This window comes from Falco naumanni, chromosome 8 (genome assembly GCF_017639655.2).
Source record: "Falco naumanni isolate bFalNau1 chromosome 8, bFalNau1.pat, whole genome shotgun sequence".
Lineage (NCBI taxonomy): Eukaryota > Metazoa > Chordata > Aves > Falconiformes > Falconidae > Falco > Falco naumanni.
The window spans coordinates 46,616,674-46,622,673 of NC_054061.1; the positions used below are offsets into that span (position 1 = coordinate 46,616,674).

General features: G+C 45.7%; 1 protein-coding gene across 6 annotated transcripts in view; it reads right to left on the reverse strand.

The window, feature by feature from the left end:
- LNPK (lunapark, ER junction formation factor) overlaps positions 1-3,788 on the reverse strand; it is a 55,255-nt gene extending 51,467 nt beyond the window's left edge. For 4 of the 6 annotated variants that reach the window (XR_005829322.1, XR_005829323.1, XM_040603576.1 and 1 more), the window contains exon 1: positions 3,699-3,746. The gene's annotated coding sequence lies outside the window, so the exon portion shown is untranslated. Of the gene's footprint in view, positions 1-3,698 lie in introns of all 6 variants that reach the window. The other 2 variants (XM_040603574.1, XM_040603575.1) reach the window with 2 other exon arrangements.
- Positions 3,789-6,000: the final 2,212 nt, after the last annotated feature.

The window sequence follows — 6,000 nt, forward strand, 5'->3', positions numbered from 1 at the left end:
GTTATTTTAAAATGCAGTCTTCTATTTCATAGGCCAATCTCCTAAGTCAGCTCATCAGCCTTGCTGCAGCCAAACTTATTTTTACTTTGGAAATATTTAACCAGAGTCCTCAAAAATAGAAACACAAAATTACACTAAAGTCACCAAAATTCTCCAGCAGAAAAACAATTCTAAAAACTTAAAAACTTAAGCAGGATTATTCAAGAAACTGTTTTCCAATTATTTCCTCTGCTGCTCATAAGCATCTTTTAACATCCCTTTTCAGTTGTCACACTAGTCATTCAGCATTAATATCCTATTTGTAAGAAAGTTCATCTCCAACAAATATACTTCCTTTTCATGCTCTCATCAACAAGAACATATTGAATAACACTACTGTTCTTCCTCTGTATGATCAATTTTAAGTTAAAATAATCATTTTCAAAGAGATTCCACTTGCTCTAGGAAAGCACTACACTGGCAGGTCTCCCCTGCACACAATACACAATACAGTCACCAGCACGTCAAATGGCCCTAAAGCAATTCCATAGGTGCAAACACTGCACAGCTCACCCTAGACAAACCTGGAACAGCACTAATTTGACAATTCAGGTGTTGGTTCTGGAATCAAAAGTGTAGCAGCTCTCCACCAGCACGTAGTTGAAATCAACTGACTTTGAACCTTAGGATGGCAGAATTTCTCTCCAGTCACTTAATTTACAATTTTTTACCCAGTGAATGAAAAAGTGATCAGTTCATAGCAACCCCAACAGTAAACTACTGCTGAATCTCAACTAGGGATCAAACCTTTTTAACTCTGGAATGAAACAGCAAGGCTTACTAAAACAAAGCACCGATCCAGTTAGGCAGAAATGTAAGTGATTATTATCTTATTAAGTTACCTTTGGCCAAAAAATAAGATAAAGAAACATCATTTCAATCCAAATTTGCCTCCAAGTTGTCTGAGGCTGTCAGAACAAATTAATATAATGTAGGATACACACCGCTCAGTAGCATGAATGCTACCGTAATACAGTAATCTCTTCACCCTTTAAGAATATCAAGGACTTCAGAATCCAGAACTACAGGGCCTATGATTTCAAAAAACAATCCTTAAAGATAAGGAAATCCGAATTTGAAATGCTGCCAAAACCAAGCTAGAACAGATGGACAGATTAGCCCTGCTCCTGCCAAATCACTGGCACAAAGCGGTGAGCCACAGAAAAAGCACAATTACCCCTTGGATTCAAGTAAATTCTCAAAATAATCACTACTATATAGCAACTCACCTCAATAAAACAGCAGCAATATTTATTTTTCAAACACTCAATCTAACACTAAGAATTTTATGCAATTGTTCACTTTGCAGTTACAGGCAAGTTTCTGCACGACAGGTATTGCAGCAGATCTGAGCAGATACTTTCTTTGCAAATATTTCTACAGATACAGATAGCACCTTTATTGCAAAACAATATGAAAGCTATGTTAAATAGCCAATCAAGAAGTTTGTAAACTTAGCACAAGGTTCCAAATCTAGTTTGTTTTCTTATCACCGCCACTGTTGTCAGGAGCAACAGTAGCTCTCAGCTGTGGACACACAGAGACAAGGAGATGCTCACGCGGCATTTGTGTGCGCCATTTTCCTTCAGGCCACGGTTTGAGAACCTCTGCAGTAGAAGTGTTAGAAGATCTTTTGGGCATAGGTTACCTGTGAGCCATTGGTGACACAGACCTTTGTAAATAACACATTCACTGCTACCTCTACATATGTTTTTTAAAATATCTGGCAGATACATGGAAGAGAAACAGGTTTGACAAGTGTCACCGTGCACATAATTTTACATGAACTGTGATGCTGACAGCCTTTACATATGCTGCTTTGCAAGTCAGTAACACTACCAAAACCCTTCCCCAAAGAGGTATGGCCCCAGTCCCTTAATAAGAGTCACATTTACAGTTTAGTCATGAAATCCTTAGCTGGGAGATGGAGAATTTTCTATGGTTTCTATGGAGTACCTCAGATGTTTTCTTCTCTTCTTTCTGATATGAAAACTCAAAATTGTCTTCAACTGCTTCAAACTCCCCTGGTCCCTCCTCACCTGCCACTCCACATAGCTACCTCTACTATCCTACTGTTCATAGAAAGAAGACTTCCACAAGTCTCCTTCCTTCCCGTGCTCTAACCACCAAATCATTGCTCAGCCCTTTTTCCTTCTGAACACTGCATTTCTTTAGCATTGAGCTGTCCTTTCCACTCCCAAAGCATGGCTGCAATTGGACTTGTTTCCACAAACATTATCACTGATTTAATACATGACAGCTGCAACATTTCCTAGCCCTAGGCTTAAAACAGACCACAGAAATATTAAGAAACACTTAATGCAGATGTTTAAGAAAACACTATTACCAATTTTATTACCTGCCTCTCAAAAAAAAATTTTCTGATAGTATCTCCTCTACCCCAAAACCATGCAATTCAATTAGGAAAAAGCAAAGCAAGAGTGCCACAATAAGAGTACCAGAGCAGAAAAAGTTCCACTTTTGAAAGTGGGATGAATCATGCACAATTACAGAAGTCATCCAGCAACCTATTCATCCAGATGGAGAAAATAGTTTGATGATCTCATTACACTTTTATCAGGTCAGTCTCAAATTTCTTCAAGCTTGTTGTTGATGGCTTAAGACGAAAAGCTCTCAAAAAAAAAAAATCAGTCTCCAAAATAAATTTTAATAACTGACATGCTGAAATTCCAGACTGCATAACACCAACACAAGTCATAAGAGAAGAAAGTTAGAAACTTGAAATCACGCCTTTGCACACAGACATGTAGCCCTTTCTCCTGAAGGAAAAGGGAACATTCTTTACATGATTTTTTTTGTAAACTTAGCAAACTTCATGTTATGTAAATATTTTCAGATTACAATTACAAAGAACACAAGCTCCAAATTGAATCTCCAGTCCTGCTCACAAAGTTTCCCCCAAAGATTCGTGTTCTCCCACAATTTACTGACCTCAGAAACTTCCACACTGACTACACGCTTCTCCAGCTACGAGCCCAGTGGACACAGAAGCCAGCAAAGCAAACCCAGGAGCATCACCCAGCACCTACTGCCAACCTGCCTAGAACCTATCAGTCGGAACACGTTACTGAGCTTTATCCATTTTGAGAACGAAATATGAAAATCCATATTGATTTTCAGCTGCTTCTGTCCGGAAGCATCCTACAGGGCTCCGATGCTTTGCAAAGCCTTCCTTAACAAGGCCAATTAGTTGTTCCCCCCCCCCCGAGACTCCCAAGCGACGGAGCAAGGAGCAGGTGGGCCAGGCGCCTCATTTGAAGCCTGCGAGAACGGCCGCCAGCGGCCCGGGGAGCGGCCCGAAGGCCGGCGGCAGGGCTCACCGGCGGCGCCCGGCGCCTGTCTTTCCGGCCAGCTGAGAAAACCAATCGGCTCCGCCGGCTCTCCCCACACCGGCGGCCTCCTCACCCGAAGCTGCGCCCCGGCTCGCCACCACCCCGCTCCCCAGCAGCGGCCCGGCCGCTCGCGGAGAGGCGGGAGAGAACGGGGGCACCGGCCGCCCACCCACCCGCCTGCCCTGCTCCGCTGCGGCCCCCGAGGACGCGGGGCCCAAGCCGAGGCCCGGGCAGCGCCAGTCCCCCAACTGCGGAGCCGCTCGGGGCCGGGCCGGGCCGCTCCCCGCCCCCGCCGACAGCACGTACCTGCCGCGGGCCGGGCCGTGCATCCCGCCGCCGCCGCCGCCCGCCGAAGGAGGGGCGTAGCTGCCTGGGCGCCGCTCCCATCAGGCCCCGCGCGGCCCTGACAGCCAATCAGCACCTCGCTGCCGCGGGGCGCGCTGGAACGAGGGCGTGGCCGGGCCGCTGTGTGAGGCGGCGGGTGGCGGCCGAGGTTCGGCGGGCGGTCAGTTGGTCAGGCCCGGCCCGTGTAGCAGTTTCCGGCCGTGTCTTGCAGCCCGGCGCATCAGGGCCGCGGCACGGTATCCTGGGTGGCTATGCTGAGCCAAGTCGAAGTGGGCGGTCACTGCCGTTCCGCCGCCACCACGGTCCCGTCGCCACTGCGGACGGGGCTGAGGAGGCTGACCCCGTCCTCCAGCGGCTTTTCCTGGTACTGGTTTACAGAAGAGTGTTTTGACACTAAAACCTGAGAACGTGAGGATCGAACTGGCGTGTGAAAGTTTGCCGAAGGTTCTTGGCACATTTATGTTTAGCCTCTACCAGTGAAGCAGGTGCTGACAAAAAACCTATGCTGGATGTATTCACTCCATGACAGGCGCAGGCAGTACCTCAGGGTCACAGAAGACACCTGCTCTCACTGTCTGCCTTCACCGCAGTGGGCAGCCGTTGAGCTTACTCAGAAGAGAAGCAGCGTTCTGTATTTCTTTAATTTACATTTTTGTAATAGCAGTGTCCTTTCTTTTGCTTCTCTACATTTATCAGTTTGTGTAGGTGGCACTACTTCTTGGCTGACATATATCATCACTTGTCCCATGTCAAGAGGACTGAGGAACAAAGAATTCTTGCTCTGTTTGCACTGTGTTTCTCACACACGGCCTTCAGTCCACTGCTCAGAAATTGTACCACTACGGCTACACAACTGGGAGCACATACACAGATGTGGAAGAAAGTCCTTCAAATAGCTCTGAAGTAGAAATTCCAATGCAGAAGCTGTGTACCTGCAGCTGACCCTGACCATGATAACACAGCCTGTAAACGCTGGGGGTTTTTCCAGTCCTGGTGGATTGACCGTGGCCAGCAGGTAAACACCCACCCAACCTCCTGCTCACTCCCCCTCAGGGGGATGGGGGGAAGAGACTAGGAAGAGCAAAAGTAAGAAAGCTTGTGGGTTGGGTTAAAAGAGAGTTTAGTAAGGGAAGGAAAGGAAATAAGTGATGCAAGGGAAATAACTCACCTCCCACAAGCAGACCAATGCCTAGCCAGTCTTCAAGCAATTGTTTACGCTGGAAGACAAACCCCCCCGCCTCCTTATTCTGCTATGTCAGTTTTATTGCTGAGCATGATATTGTATGGTATGGAATATCCCTTTAGCCAATTTGAGTCTGCTGTCCTGGCTGTTTACCCTCCCAGCTTCTTACCCACTCCCTGCCCACTCACTAAGGGTGCAGAGCAGGAAAAAGAGAAAAGCCTGACACTGCAAGTACTGTTCAGCAGCAGCCAAAATGTTGCTGTGTTATCAGTGCTGTTTTAGCCACAGAATCCAAACCACAGTAGCATATGGACTGCTAGGAAGAATATCAACTCCATTCCAGCCAGACACCATACATCCATTTCAAAAAGAATTCAAATCCAAACAAAATAGGCCGGGCTTTTAGGGGAGGACAAACAAGGTATCCCACCACATCTCCAGGCAACGCAATCAGTTTCAAGTAGTAGAACTTCTGAATCCTACTATCTGCCAGGCATTCATGCTTGATTTTGACATAGGGAAATTAATCCTTTTAGCTTCTGCCAGTGTTCAGGGTGAATCTTGCTGCAGTACATTATTAGCTAGCTACAGTATCAGCTAATTAAAACTTCAGCTGCAAATTGTGGTCTAGAGAATGGGCTTCAAGTAAGTTCATTCAAAGCAAAATAATGTCAGTCAATGCAGAGCTACTGACTATGCTAGAAATGCTCTGCTGTTGATTGCAGAGGTCACCTACATCTACAGCTTTATTGCCCTCATTGAGACCTAGACTGTTCCTTCCTTTCAAAGTGGAAAAAAACTCAGTGACTGACCCTCTCCTCTTCAGCTTGCACTCTAGAGCCACATCTACTTAAATCCTTGTAGCAATGACTATCCCTCTGCTGAGAGGATGTCTTCCTTTTTAGTTTCAAGATGAAATACAGCTATAGTCCACTCCTGGTTTTGATACTTCAAGGTAGTATGTTGCTGGAGAGAAGCTGATGTAAATCTTACTTTTTAAGTTAACACATCTAAGTGTACTAACATCTTTTTTCAGTGTAACATAGTATCCACTTAAAATAAACCTAAATAATGACGAGA